This window comes from Ictidomys tridecemlineatus, unplaced genomic scaffold, assembly GCF_052094955.1.
Source record: "Ictidomys tridecemlineatus isolate mIctTri1 unplaced genomic scaffold, mIctTri1.hap1 Scaffold_633, whole genome shotgun sequence".
NCBI classification, from domain to species: domain Eukaryota; kingdom Metazoa; phylum Chordata; class Mammalia; order Rodentia; family Sciuridae; genus Ictidomys; species Ictidomys tridecemlineatus.
Genome location: NW_027524375.1, coordinates 192,501 through 207,500, shown reverse-complemented (window position 1 = coordinate 207,500; position 15,000 = coordinate 192,501). Strand labels below are relative to the sequence as shown.

The following is a 15,000-nucleotide window of genomic DNA, read 5'->3' as shown; positions in this document are numbered from 1 at the left end:
AACAGAGCCCCGCCGCCACCGCGCGCACGCACACGCGGCACCAGCGGCCCAACATGCGCCAGGAGGCCCGGCCAGGCCCAGCGGGAACCCTCCCCCGACTCGAAGGGGGGAGGCGCGGGCCGCGGTAGGCACAAAGAGCAAGCGCTCGGCCCCCACCCGCGGGGGGCCGGCGGACCCCTGCCCTCCCAGACGGCGGGGAGGGGGGAACTCTCGCCTACACACACCACCGACGGTAGCGTAGCGCACAAGGCAGGGGGCGGCCAACGGGGGAATCCGGTACCCCACGCGAGGCACGCCCTTCACGGATCGCTAGAGAAACGTTCCTCACTGAGGGTGGGCCGCACCCAGCCCGGCTCCTCTCCCGACCGGCCGCCGAGACAGCGAGGGGGGATCTGCGGTATGGGCAAGCACGAGGCTTCTGGAGCGTTCGCGGCCGGGGACACCCCAAGGCGACCATCGCCTCGGGGGCCGGACCGGCCCCTGCTCGGCGTCCCGCCACAATCGCTCGCACGCCCGGGCAGCATCTCCCTTCCCCCAAGGGAGGCAGGGAAGAGCGCACGGGCGCCCGCTCGCCTAACACTCCCCGCGCCACTCGGCGCTGGGGACGACAACGCGACCCGCCCCCCACGGAGAGGGAACGGTCAACGCTGTCGAGCTTACCGCCTCGATCCCCCGAGCGAAGCAACAACTGTTCTTCCCCTTCAGGCACTCGCCTCAGAAACCCCCGCAGACGGGGCGAGACTGACAGCGAGGCGGCGGCCGGCCGCGGCAGCGGCACCGGGACCGGGAACAGCACACACCGGCTCAGCCTCAGGCACCTCAGGAAACGACCCGGAGCGCCCCAGGAGCACCGAAGCAGAGGCGCGCCGTCGCGCCGACGCGGCACGGCGGCAGCCCTCCCCGACGCGGGGAGGGCCACACGCACGGCCCTTGGCCGCCCAGAGCGGGCGGCGGGCGGGAAGCACCCGCTACGTCAGAGGACCCCGGGAGCGAGGTCGAGGCCGGGTTCCGCACCCCCGCCCTTCCCCGCACCGCGAACGGGCGGGGAGGGAAGGCGAGGGGCCCGCGGGCAGGACGAGAAGAGCTGGCCCATTCGCCATGAATGTCCGTCCCTCGCCTGGCGCGGCTTTGGTCCGGCCCAGGAGAGCGCAAAGTCACCACATCGATCAGCAGGGTGGGCGGGAGAGACCCGGGGAGCGGGGGGAGACCCGGCGAGGACCGCTTCAAGAGGAGCCTGCTACGGCCTCGCCGGCCCCACACCCCAGGGAGAGCGGCCGACGACACGGAACGGGGAACGCCTGACACGCGGCTCGGAGCCATGGAAGCGAGCGTCGTCGTCACACCGCCCTCGGCGCCCGCAGCGGGGAGCGCACGGGCGGTAAAGGACCACCCGCCACCTCCCCCACCGCCCTCCGGCGCCAGGAGACCGGCCGGCCGGAGGTGGCACCACCGCGAGGGCACTCCAGGCGCACCAAAGAGCCGTCGCACGCAGGCCCGAGGCAGACGGCTCCAGAGGGAACGGGTCCGGGCCACCCCATCAGCCCAGAGCCCCGCACGCACCCGGAGGCCCAAGCTCCCTCCCTCTGGCGGCACAGGCCAGAGGACACCGTGTCAGCACCTACCCGATGGCAGAAAACGGCCAACTCGGGCCAAGACAACCGCGACCGGGGCAATGGGGAACAGTTCACTCACCACTGCCGCCTTCCCCGAAGGGAGTCACGGTCGGCGGACCGCGAAATCGAGCCCATCACCGAGATCCAGAGCCCCTAGGGACAACTGGTCGACCCTCGTTGACGAAGGCACAGACGAGAGGCGGGGACCACCATCCCCAGCGAGCGGGATCGGGGGGCGGGCGGGGAACACGCTAAGGCGACCCACCACCGAAGGACGCCGGGCATAGCCATCAGGACAAGCCCCGGGCGGCGGCCCCCAAAGAGGGAACGCGGCGAGGCCGGGCCAGCACATTCGCGGCCAAAACCCACGAGAGAGAGGGAGAGGAAGCGGGAGAAAAAGAAAAAAAAAAAAAAAAGACAGAAGTCCCGGCGGCCGACCCAGACCGGGCCAAAGCGAAGCCCGTGCCACCGAAGGAGCCGCTCGGACCGCCACCCGAGGCGCCCGCGGCCCGGACCGAGCAGGGAGAGAAGACAACCGACACACACACTAAGCCCGCCGGTCCAATATCCCGCCAACGGGCCACATCGGCCCAGCCCAGGGCGACCGAGACAGTTCCGCCGGCGCCGCCCAGCTCCTGGAACTCTGTCTCGGCCACCGCCGCCGAATATCACGCCTTGGCGACTTCCGATGAGAAGACGCTCCCATAAAAGCGGCCACCAGGTGGAGCTCGACAACCGTCAACCAAATCGGGCGAAAGGGACGAGGAACCTCGGTCGGCGTCAGCGGGATCCGCTCCTCCGCAGGGGTCGTAGAACCTCGGAGGGCGTCAGCGGGATCCGCTCCTCCGCAGGGGTCGTAGAAAGTCACCCGGACACGTCCCACCAGCCGGGTCGCCACGCCACAGCGGCGGGCGCGAGACGCAGGCAGATGGGCCCAGCACCCCTAGAGAACCCGGCGGGGGACACGGGCGGTGTGGGACTTCAAAACCGAAACCACCACGGTGAAGCCACTGTTAGGCAGGCAGATTGCTAGGCCGCGGTCGGATCCATCCAGAGAATGGAGGAAGGGACAGAAACACGTAAAAACCCGTCGAAATCGGTTGCTTGGGAATTTGATCTGCCGGTCTTTGGGCTTGGGGTTCCCGCCTGTTTCTGTACCCCCCCCCCAAAAAAAATGGGAAGATGAACAGCCTCTGAGAATCCTTCCTCCTCTATGTCTGTGGTTCAGTGGCAGAGGGCCGGCCTAGCACATAGGAGGCACTGGGTTTGAGCCTTAGCGCGGCATACAAAAAGGAGGAACAAGTCGAAAGAAGGCGTGCTGCACGTCCACCTACAACTACTCCAAAAAAGAAAAAAAAAAAAGAATACCGATCATAATAGGAAAAAGGGATTTTTCCTTGTGGAGTTCCATTTTGTCTGTCTGGCCACGTTATCTTTCTTTTTGTTTGTTCGTTTGTTCTGTTTTGTTTTAAGAGAGAGTGAGAGAGAACTTTGATATTTACTTTTTAGTTTTCGGTGGACGGACACAACATCTTCGTTACGTGGTGCTCAGGGCCGAACCCCGACCGCACGCATGCCAGGCGAGCGCGCTGCCGCTTGAGCCACATCCCCAGCCCCTTTTTTAACTTTTACTTATTTTTCTTTTATAAAGACAGAGGGCAGAGGCGGGGGGGGGGGGGGGGAGAGAGAGAGAGAGAGAGAGAGAGAGAGAGAGAGAGAGAGAGAGAATATTTTGAATATTTTTTAATGTTTATTTTTCAGTATGCAGTGAACACAACATCTTTGTTTTATTTTATGTGGTGCTGAGGCTCGAACCCAGCGCCCCATGCATGCCAGGGGAGCGTGTTATCATCACTTGAGCCACATCTCCAGCCCATGAATTCTTATTTGTATTTGTGTTTTTATTTATCTTTTTTTTTTGGGGGGGGGGGTGCTGTGTCTGTTGCTGCTGCTGTTGTTGTTTTCCCTAAGAAATGAGCATATTCTCGAATGGGAAGTCATTTTCCATTGGGTCACAGAGCCAAATTTTACCTTTAGGCACTTGGTAATCAGAAGCTGTAACAGGGCTCTAAGAGCGGCTGCCTCGGCTAAAAAGCCTGGGCCCTTGCCCCAGAGCGAAACAACAACAACAACAACAACAACAACAACAACAACAACGGGGGTGGGGGCGGGACAGAAAGCAAAAAAAAAAAAAAAAAAAAAAGAATCGAACAAATAATCCAATGGATCCATGGTCCAAGGACGTGAACAGATACTTCTCAGAATTGGATGAAGACGCTCCTCTCCTATAAAAGCGGACACCAGGGGGAGCTCGAAAACCGTCAACCAAATCAGGCTGAAGGGACGCGGAACCTCGGTCGGTGTCAGCGTGATCCGCTCCGCAGGGGTCGTAGAAAGTCACCCGGACACGTGCCACCAGCCGCCGCCTCCCCCCCCCTCCCCCAGGGTCCCCCGCAGCAGCGGGAGGCGCCGGCAGTCTGCCCAGCACCCCTAGAGAATCCGGCGGGGGACACGGGCGGTGTGAGAGTTCAAAACCGAAACCACCACCGCGGTGAAGCCACCATTAGACAGGCAGACCGATAGGCCACGCTTGGATTTATCCAGACGATGTAGGAATTGACAGAAACATGTAAAAATCAGTTTGAAATCGGTTGCTTGGGAATTTGATCTTCTGGTCTTTGGGCTTTGTGTTTCCTCCTTTTTCTGTACAAAAACATTGGAAGATGACCAGCCTCTGAGAATCCTTTCTTGTCTAGGGGCTGTCTGTATCTTTGGGTCAGTGGCAGAGGGCCGGCCTAGCACAGAGTTTGAGCCTTAGCACGCCATACAAAAAGGAACAAATAGAAAGAAGGTGTGCTGTCCACCGACAACATACTACGAAACAGGAGGGGAAAAAAAAAAAAAAAAAATACTAATCCTAATAGGAAAAAGGATGCTTCCTTGTGGAGTTCTATTTTGTCTGTTTGGCCATTTTATCTTTTTTTATTTTTTATTTTTTATGTATCCATATCACAGAGCCACATTTTACATTTAGGCACTTGGTAATAAGAAGCTGCAACAGGGCTCTAAGAGAGGCTGCCTTAGCTAAAAAGCATGGTCTGTTGCCCTAGACTGAAACACCACATGCTCTGGGATAAATAAAGCTGGAGAGAGCTTGCCATCTCTACCTTCATTTTGATCTGTGTGCACATATTACGCACTGTTTCATCTAAGACGTAGCAGGGCAACAATATCTGTCAGCCCTAAATGGACCCAACCCCTGCCCTCCCCAGCCACACAGGAGACCACAGTCTGAGCAAGAGCACTTCACGGTGTTGTCATTCTGGTGTTGTGGCTCAGTGGTACAGCACTTACCAAGTACGCATGAGGCACAGGGTTCAATCCCAGCACCACATTAAAATCATCATCATCATCATCATCATCATCATCATCATCATCATCACCTAAATAGACAAAATAAACATATTTATTTATTTATCTATCTATCTATCTATCTATCTATCTGTTTGTTTATTTATTGGAGGAGGCCTGTAAACAGGGATTGAACTCAGGGGCACTCACTGACTACTGAGCCACATCCCCTAGCCCTACCTATCTATCTAGTATGTTACTTAGAGACAGGGTCTCACTGAGTTGCTTAGTGTCTCACTTTTGCTGAGGGTGGCTTTAAACTCTCGATCCTCCTGCCTCAGCTGAGAGAGAGAGAGAGAGAGAGAGAGAGAGAGAGAGAGAGAGAGAGAGAGAAGCATCTGGGATGACAGGCATAGGCCACTGTACTCAGTCACTTATTTATTTTCAGTATGACTTCAAGGTACACACAAGACAATCACTGCCAGGCGTAGGAGGAACGTAGCACCTTGATAAACAGTCAGATCTTTGAGGAAGCATTAAACAATCTTAAGGTAGTGTGCAAATCATTCAATAACCTCAGAATACCTACATGAGGGTTGGGATTGTAGCTCAGCGGTAGAGCGCTTGCCTTTGCATTCGTGAGGCCCTGGGTTCGATCCTCAGCACCACATAAAAATAAATAAATAAATAAAGATAAAGACATTGTGTCCATCTACAGCTTAAAAAAAAAAAATGTTTAGAAAGAAATAAATAAATACCTACATGAAAACCAGAGAGAATTAAAAGAAAAGATGGATACATCAATTATGGCAAAGAGACGAGAACACTCGTCCCTTAGCAGCTGATGACATAGGCCATAAATAAATAATCAGTAACAAAGGACAGCAGAAGCACATCACGAACAACCCACACCTAATGGGCATGCTCAGAACACTGCAAGGCCACCACTGCACAGCAGACCTTCTTCCTTTTTTTTTTTTCTTTAATAAATATTGATTTTTCAGTCGTAGTTGGACACAATACCTTTGTTTTATTTATTTATTTTTATGTGGTACTGAGGATCGAACCCAGGGCCTCACACATGCAAGGCGAGCGCTTTACCACTGAGCCACAACCCCAGCCCCAGCAGACCTTCTTTTAAAGTGAATACGGAATGTTTACCAAAGTTGACCATAGAATGGAACATAAACCCAATCTCGACAAAGTCTAAAACATGAAATCACACCACAACTCTTCTCCGAACACCACAAAAAGTAATCTGGAGGTCAGGCATGCTGGCCACTGCCAGGATTCATTTCAGTCAGACTGATAGGCCACGGTTGGATCCATCCAGACGATGTAGGAATTGACAGAGACATGTAAAAATCAGTTTGCATCTTTCACAAACTCTTGAGAGGGGCAGGTCAGGGGTCGAGGTGAGATTGAAATACCCCCAACAAAGTGTCAACTTTATCAGACCAGTAACCTAGATAAAGCAGGTACTTGTACTATTCCTTCTCTGTGCCATTGTGTTCTTTTTTTTTTTTTTTTTTTTTTTTTGGGGGGGGGGGGAGGCGTGGTTCCAGCCACTTTGGGTTCCTACCAGTTTGTCTGCAAGGGAAAATTTGTTTTCTGCCAGGCTGGGGTGCCAGTTATCAGGGCGGGGAAGTAAGATGCTTACACTAAACCGGGCTTGCTTGGGGCAGGTCTCAGTTCTAATTTACATAACAACAGGCAGTGCAAAGTCTCTCCCACTGCCCCTGAAGGAAGGAAAATATGGCCTCTCCAGGCTGTTCACAATTCCCAGCCTGTTTCAAATTCCAGTATGGTTTCCCGTATCTGTTTTAAGGGTCATTTTGTCTCTCTAACTCTGCATTTATGCTGACCGTTTGGTTTAAAACTAAACTAAGAGGTTAATTTGGATATCACTTGTTTCAGAGCATTTGTTCAATGTGTCCACCAGCATTTCATTTCTCTCTCCTGATGTTCCTTAATACCCTGATTGCTTTGGCCTCCTTCTCCTGGATCATGTGTCACTTGCCCCCCAACCCTTTGGTATAAAAAGAAACCTAGGAGGAGATTGATCCTAAAGAAAAGGGGTGCTCCACTAAGTGAGAAACTGAAAAATCAAGTGATTAAAAAGAGTTTGGTGTGGAGAAAGAGACGGAAATGTGTGTGTGTGTGTGTGTGTGTGTAAGTTATAGAGACAGAAGGAGACAGTCTCTTGTACTTCAGGGTTTTTGTTTGTCTGTCTGTCTGTCTGTGTGTTTGTTGTCTAATAATTACAGGGTTTCAATTGGAAGCTCTGCCCTGGGTAATTCTTTCCAATTCTTACAAAGTAGTAACTGTGGTTATGTTCATTTCTGCTAATGATTCATTTTTCCTGCTTTTTAAATTCATTGATCACCCGGAACTTTTTTTCCGTTTGGGGCAGGAGGGGTCCAAGTGCTTGAGAGATTTTTTTTTTTTTTCTTTTCTCCCCCCCCCCCCCTGTGTCATTTGAATGGAGATTTGGACCTCTGACTAAGAGTAGAGTTTTCTAAGAGAAAAGAGAAGAGCTCTAAGGGAAAAGCAGGGGATTAGATAAAAAAAAAAAAAAAAAAAAAAAAAGCCTTTTGAAACCAAACCATTGTTAGGTAAAACTGCTTACTCTCTGCCCTGAATGAGTAGAATCTTAAAATATGTGATATGTTTGGGTGAGTTCAAGGTGTCTTTGCGATTCATCATCTGAAGTGGCACCCCCTCTCTCCACTGAAAAGTCTTAACTGGGCCTCTTCAGAAATCTTCACCCAGACTGGTTTTAGGTCTGTCAGCAAGGGAGTCTCTGCAAAAGAATTCGAGGTGGATAAACTTCCTATTTTCGTGTCGCCCTGTTTACTTGGCCACTGGCCGAGAAGACACCAGCACTCCAGGTGCTGGAAACCCCCTTACTAGTTTTTCACAAACATATCCAGAACAGTACTTTGAAGAAATGTGCAAACAAGGCCTCTGGCCTTGAGCTGGGCTTCACCCAGAGGTCTACATTGTTAAGATACGAGAAGTTACCGACTGGACTCCATGGTTACAGCTGGCAGGGAGAGACTAGACAGGGGGGAAGAAGCTCTCCCCTTCTCAGGTGTTGTCCTCGAAGGGTTCACATGCCCAGAACAGTGAGAGGAAAAAGCTGCTTTTATGTGAACTTCTGCAGACCGTGAATTTCTGAGCCCCTCCCCTTACGTGCTCGGTATAAAACTCTGAAACTACCTGAACTCGGGGTTCAGGGGATTGATTCATTCATGACAGCAAAAGCCGTGTCCTCTGAACCTGGCAGCGGCCAAATAAAACCCCATTTCCTGCTCTGTTCGGTCGGTGCCTTGCCTCATTTGTCCCTACAACACATCCATGCAAGGAAGACTTGATCAAACCAGTAGCCTAGGTAAAGCAGGTTCCAGGTTGCTTTTTGCCACCATCACCAACACCAACCCCTTCCCCCTTGCGCCCCCCCCCTTCTTTGCAACTGAGAGATAAGCTAACATGGGTCACTCTGTATGCAATGAATACCAATAATTTCTTCTGATTTTTTTTTTGAATTACATACAAACAAACAAACCAAAAACCATGAAAAGTATCAACTATGTGACTGAGAATCAAGAAGAGTAATTCACTCATGTAAATTCAGAAATTCGGTAAGGTGGTTGTTGTTTCTGCTGCGGTTGTTGCTGCTGTTGTTTGTCCTTTTTTGTCTTTTTAAAAAAATTTTCTCCCAACTGTCGAATCGAGGAAAAGGGGTGGGGGGAGGTGGTGGTGGTGGGGGTCAGAAAATGTAACAGGGGTCCACTTTATATGCTTTGAGTATAAGTCTCACTGCTCAGCCACTGAGGCTCATGTCAAAACCCATATCCTTTTTCCTTTCTCTTTTCCCTTCCCCCCCCCTCCGTCATCACAGGTGAAGCTACATTGACTTTCAGGGTGGGTTATCTGCCCATTGGCTAACAAATATTTAGAATTTCCATCCAGAAAATCACTTTTTCTGTTTGATAACCTTGCCAGGCCTCGGATGCGTTAAAACAACAGAGTGTCAGCAGAGTCATCAGAGTTTTGCTGCTGTAAAGGTTTAGTTCTTATGTTTTCTTATTATAATAAATTCCCCCTCTTCCTTCTGAGATGCTTTGCCTCTGGGCAACACCCCCCAACACCTACACACCTCCCCCCCCCTCTCTCTCTCTCTCTCTCTCTCTCTCTCTCTCTCTCTCTCTCTCTCTCTCTCTCTCTCTCTCTCTCGTTACCGCAGGGCTCCGTAAGTTGCTGAGGCTGGGCTTAGTCTTGTGATTCTCCTGAATCACCCCACATCTCCATCTCTGCCACTGGGGATGTGTGCACATCTGGGGACTAGAGTAGTATGCTGTGTGTGAGAGATTTTTTTATTATTCAAAAGTCGGTACACTTAAAGACATATAGGTTTCCTACACTACACGAGAGTAGTGCCCTTTTTATTAGAACGTGTATTGTACCGAAGCTCTAAACTTATCCCGCAGTCAGTGACACATGTGGAAGTTCTACCACTTGAATTCGGTGTAACATTCAGATTAAAAAAAAAGAAAAGAAAAGAAAAAAGATCTGTGCTTGGGGCTGGGGATGTGGCTCAAGCGGTAGGTAGCACGCTGGCCTGGCATGCGTGCGGCCCGGGTTCGATCCTCAGCACCACATACAAACAAAGATGTTGTGTCCGCCGAAAACTAACTAACTAACTAACTAACTAACTAGATATTTAAAAACTCTCTCTCTCTCTCTCTCTCTCTCTCTCTCTCTCTCACTCTCTCAAAAAAATAAAAAATAAATAAAAAGATCTGTGCCATTAATGACCAGTTTTCACATCTGTTAGTTTTGATTGAATAAGTAAGGGTTTGTTTTGTGATCGTTTGTTGAAAGAACACTCCTGTACCAGGTGAGTGGCACTGTTGCCTGAATGCATAAGAGTATTTGTCCACTTGAGTCCAAGCTGTTCACCTAGGTCCAACTGTTGGTGAGCAAAAACCACATCGCGGCAGTTATCTGGCCAGAGTCATAGATTCTGAGCGTGGCTTCCAAAGTCAAAGGTCAACGAACGTATGTAGGACTTCTAGGCAACTGTGATGTGAAGATGTCTGGGCTTGTTGTACAATAAATGTGTCTGTGTTCCTTCAGCGAAGAAGGAAATGTATGCATTCTAGAATGCAAAGCTTGGGCTAGGGTTTTAGCTCGGTAGTAGAGCACTGTCCTGGGACGTGTGGAGCGGTGGATTCGATCCTGATCCTGAGCACCACAGAACCAAAAACAAAGGGACAAACAAGCCGATAAGGTAAAGATATTGTGTCTGTCCCCCCCCCCCCCAAGGGGATCAGGAGGAGGTTCAGAGAAGGATTGTAAGCTCATAGCGAAAGTAACCTCGCGAGACCCCTGTCTCCAAAAGAAAATTGGTGATAGTAAAAGCAAATGGGATTCCGTTTTGTTTTACGTCTCCATTCTGTAAAACAACCAGGCCAAGTAGAAGGGTCATGACTGGGGCAAGATGTTCTTTGCCTTTTGCTATAGAAACCTTTAAGGAAGGACATGGGACGTTGTTTCTGTAACTAGCCCATAACGGGGCTACGCTTCTGTCACTGGAGTGGCTAGGCTGATTGTGATTGGCTGAGCGTCCCTCCGCCTGACTTCACTCTCCAGCTTCTGGAACTTGGCTTGTTTGCATTAGCTAGACGCCCCCTCCCCCCAAAACGTCCCTTTTGCAGGTTTCAGGCTTATAAGGAGCACCCTTGCAATTGTTTGAGGCTGGTCAGGGGAACAGCTGTATGTTCTTCTGGTCAGTCGCCGCTAGTTGTGCTTTAATAAAGGCTTGATTCCTTTATACGTGAGTGGTCTGGAAGTCAGTTTTTGAAACCCCGGGGACCAAGCTTTAACTAGAACGAACGAGCGAGCGAGCGAGCGAGCGAGCGAGCAAGCAAGCAAGCAAGCAAGCAAGCAAGCAAGCAAGCAAGCAAGAAAGCAAGCAAGAAAACAAACGAATAGATAGATAGATAGATAGATAGATAGATAGATGATAGATAGATAGATAGATAGATAGATAGATAGATAAATTGAATATGAGGATGTGGCTCAGTCACTGGTCAAGTGAGTGCTTCTGGGTTCAACTCATAAATCAATGGATTTACCAAAAATGTATAAAAATATCTTTATAAAAAGGGGATGTTGGTTTAGCTCAGTGGTAAACTGTGTCTGTGTTCAGTCCCCAGTTCCAGGGTCCAGGATGAGCCTGCGTGAGGGGCTGGTTTCTGGTTCCATCCCCACCAAGGAAACCCTGACATGAGTATGGGGAGATGTATTCGGCTATTGGAATGCCAAGGGTAGAGTGATTTCCATGTGGATCTCCCCCCAACCCCCCACCCCGCCCTTTCTCTGTGTGGGCAAGGTCTCTTCTAGTGTCTTGATTTCTTTTATTTATTTATTTGGCCTAGTTGGAAAGAATGTGTTTGTGTTATTAATTTCTTTTTATCTGGAGCTGAGGATCCAACCCAGGGCCTCGAATATGCTAGGCGAGCTCTAACGCTGTCCAGCACAGCACGGGAGGCATCTTGATGATTTTTTTTCTTTTTTTTTTTCCTTTTTTCTTTTTTTTCCCCTTTCCCGGTGGGCACTTTGCGATGAGATTTCCTTGCCTGTTTGGGTTGTTTGAGTCTCTCTTTGTTCACTACTTTTGTTTCTTTTGTGATGCTAGCCTGGGGAAGAAACCCAGGGCAGGGCCTTGGGCATTGGTCCACAAACGGTCTGGATGGCTGGGCAACACCCTCACCTTTTTTCCTTTGTCTCTTCTTCCCCAGAAAGTAAACCCAGGAAGGGCCTCCCTCTCCTTCCCCCAGGCCCAAATCCATCCTGCTTGGGTTTGGTGCGCAGCAGACAGGTACACACTGGAGACACACACACACACACACACACACACACACACACACACACACACAGAGAGAAATGGGGAAACATCACTGTTTTGTTTTGGTTTATTTCTCTCTTAAACTCATCCAGGCCCTCCCTCATAGCTCTCAGGGGTGGGGGAAGGTGTTTACCATGGACCTCTAGTGGTGACAGCCTTGGGAGCGAACTACTGCTGGGGAATTGGAGTTAGTGGGATGGGGGAAGTGTGGATTATAGTTCAAATTCCAAGGGTCGGGCAGAGGCACAGAAGCTATCTCCTAGGTGGGACATCTTAAAGGCTAAAGGAGGAAAAACGACCAACCCCCCCCCCCCCCAAAAAAAAAAAAAGAGTTCCAGGGGTGAAAGCGGTATGTCCCCCCCACCGCCCAGTGCTTCCCGGACTTTACTGTATGGGGCGGGGGGGGGGGGGCCCCGCCGGGGGAACAACAGAGCGGGCACTGAGGCCCTTGCCCATCTGTCTCTCCAGGGACTCAATAGGCTGAGGGAAGAGAGGAAGACATGACGCGGCGGCTTGCAGCTTAGTGATCTGTATATGGATATCGATATCTAAGTCTGTCTGTCTATCTATGTCTATACATGTAGATAGATTATATCGAAACTGGAAATGGAACTCAGGCAGGCCTTCCAAAATGACGGTAGCTTTGCGCCACCTAGCGTTCGGTGACTGCAACCAACGGGGCTGCCCTTTTGAGACCGCAGACCACTCACTGTGAACTCCCCAGTTCCACAGGGTGGAAACATCCACGTGTATATGCTTGTGTTTCTGACCCGGTGGCAAGATGAGATCCGACTGAAGAAGCCAAGCAAGCCTAAAACGTGTGTCCCACCTTCACCACTCCTAAGTGTGGAGGATTAGCCAACTGAGAAAGCCTTAGGGGACGGACGGCTGGGAAAGGGAAGGACCCTGAGTCACTGCACAGTTGCTCTGGGATCCAATTTTACCTGTAGACCTACTCGGCGCTATATAAACCTCAGCCAGCCAGCCATCCAGCCTGTGCTGCATTTTGTCCTGCCTTTATTGGTATTAGGTATTTTCCAGAAGAAATGGGGGGGGGGAGGGCGGGGATTTCCCATCTCCTGTCAAGAGTCTCCCGGGACTGAATCCTCCTTGTCCACGCTTTCCCTGAAGATCCTTTAGAGATTCTCCACTTCGAGATGGACCGATGTGTGTGCTGCCGCAGGTTTGACAGCCATCCAGGAGGAAAAACAACCCCCCCACCCCCCCCCAAATAAAAAGAGTTCCATATCTCCAATACCATCACCTTTGTCATCATTCCACCATCCTTGGAAGAAGGAAGTCGATCCAAAAGTCCTGGAAGAGAACAGTAAGAGTAGTGAAAGATCAGAATGGTGAGACAGCGTCCAGCAACCGCCCCCTCAGCTACTCACAAGAGAAGGTGAGGTCCTGGGAGTAACTCAGGCAACCTCCAGAGACCTCGAGCTTTAACCAGCAAATAGAGAAAGGAGAGGGAAGGGGAAGGGATAACACCACCACAGGTGTTATCACAGACCGAGATAGGATGTTGACTTCTGGATTCAATCCAGGGGAAATCATATCACCTTTCTTCCCTGTTTTAGGCAGACTTATCTGTCCTTGAGTCCACGCCCAGCATAGTCAAGAATGTCATGTAGACTTTGGAGACCAGAGGATGTCAGAAATGAGTCTTCTCAAAAGTAAGAAGCCGAATCACAACCGCGGCCAGGAAGAAGTGCAAGGTGGCCTTTGAATCTCCTGTACGAAACCTCCTGTTGTTGCTGACGTGCAGAGTCACAGCCTTTGGGGACCAGAGTCCCCATGTTTTTTGCTTTGCCAGCGCTGCCATAAGCCTTTTTTCCTGTGTCTCAAGACCTTGCCATCCTTATTGGATTGGGCCAAGCTTTCAGCAACAGGAAGAGGGGAGAGGGAGAGGGAGAGGGAGGGGGAGGGGGAGGGGGGAGGGGGAGAGGGAGGGAGGGGAGGGAGGGAGGGAGGGAGGGAGAGAGAGAGAGAGAGAGAGAGAGAGAGAGAGAGAGAGAGAGAGAGAGAGAGGGGGGGGGGGAAGGGTAAAACTTAGGGGCTGGGTGTGTGGTCAACTGGTAGCATGGGGCGCTGGTAGATCGCACCAAATAAAACTAAAATAAATAAAAATAAGTTTAGGGCTGGGGATGCGGCTCAAGCAGTAGTGCGCTCGCCTGGCATGCGTGCGCCCGGGTTCGATCCTCAGCACCACATACAAAGATGTTGTGTCCGCCAAGAACTAAAAAATAAATATTAAAAATTCTCTCTCTCTCTCTCTCTCTCTCTCTCTCTCTCTCTCTCTCTCTCTCTCTCTCTCTCCCCCCCTCCTCTCTCAAAAAAAAAAAAAAAAAAAAAAGAAAAGAAAAGAAAAAACAAGAAGGAAGGAAGGAAGGAAGGAAGGAAGGAAGGAAGGAAGGAAGGAAGGAAGGAAGAAAAAAAAAGGCGTGCATAAATGCACACAGAGTTGTGGATGTATAACCGACGTGATTCTGCAATCTGCATTTGGGGTAAAATTGGGAGTTCATAACCCACTTCAATCTAATGTATGAAATATGATATGTCAAGAGCTTTGTAATGTTGTGAACAACCAATAAAAAAAAAAATTTAAAAATAAATAAATAAATAAATAAATGAATAAATGCACACAGAGTTTGACCCCAACCCCCAGTCCGCTTATGTTAGACAAATGGTCGACCTCGATACGTACCAGATAAAGAAAAAAAAAAAATTTTGAAACACCCTCCAGTGGACAACTGGTAGACCTCAGTCGTGCTGGGGCACACCGGCCAACTGGTCAACCTGCGGGGGGGGGGAGGGGAGGGGAGAGAGAAAAAAAAATGTAAAGCAGCGCGGCAATCAAACAAGCCCCCCCCCCCCCATAAAGGAAAAAAGAAAACCAATCATGTAGGGCTGGGCTGTGAATATACCTCAGTTGGTAGAGCTCAATGCGTCGGCGTCGAATGTCCAGTAGCGGTGGTCCAAGTCCCGCACCGAACCGAGTCAAACGAGTAAGTCATGCAGGCAGAATTCACATTGAGACCACTGGTGGACCTGGGGGGGGGGGAGGCGGGGCGTGTATTGGAGGAGAAAAGGAGTAATAGGATGAGGGGGTCAGGGGAA

The 15,000-nt window shown here is 50.6% G+C and overlaps 4 long non-coding RNA genes across 5 annotated transcripts in view; 1 reads left to right on the top strand and 3 right to left on the bottom strand.

The window, feature by feature from the left end:
- Nucleotides 1-3,235, bottom strand: part of LOC144374258 (uncharacterized) — a 16,262-nt gene extending 13,027 nt beyond the window's left edge. Inside the window, exon 1 of the long non-coding RNA XR_013433709.1 lies at nt 2,982-3,235. This is a non-coding gene — a long non-coding RNA (uncharacterized LOC144374258). The remainder of the gene's footprint in view (nt 1-2,981) is intronic.
- Nucleotides 3,236-3,343: 108 nt separating this feature from the next.
- Nucleotides 3,344-5,076, bottom strand: LOC144374268 (uncharacterized). The gene is made up of 2 exons (XR_013433720.1): nt 4,968-5,076; nt 3,344-4,316 (listed from the first exon to the last, which is right to left on the bottom strand). It is a non-coding gene; the product is annotated as an uncharacterized LOC144374268 (long non-coding RNA).
- A 7,131-nt stretch (nt 5,077-12,207) lies between these two features.
- Nucleotides 12,208-13,616, top strand: LOC144374261 (uncharacterized). Of its 2 annotated transcripts, XR_013433713.1 has the most exons (3): nt 12,208-12,910; nt 13,012-13,279; nt 13,461-13,616. It is a non-coding gene; the product is annotated as an uncharacterized LOC144374261 (long non-coding RNA). The 2 variants fall into 2 exon arrangements; XR_013433712.1 differs by having other exon boundaries at nt 13,012-13,616.
- A 951-nt stretch (nt 13,617-14,567) lies between these two features.
- LOC144374259 (uncharacterized) overlaps nt 14,568-15,000 on the bottom strand; it is a 16,011-nt gene continuing 15,578 nt past the window's right edge. Inside the window, exons 3-4 of the long non-coding RNA XR_013433710.1 lie at nt 14,808-14,931; nt 14,568-14,679 (exon numbers count right to left, since the gene is read on the bottom strand). This is a non-coding gene — a long non-coding RNA (uncharacterized LOC144374259). The remainder of the gene's footprint in view (nt 14,680-14,807; nt 14,932-15,000) is intronic.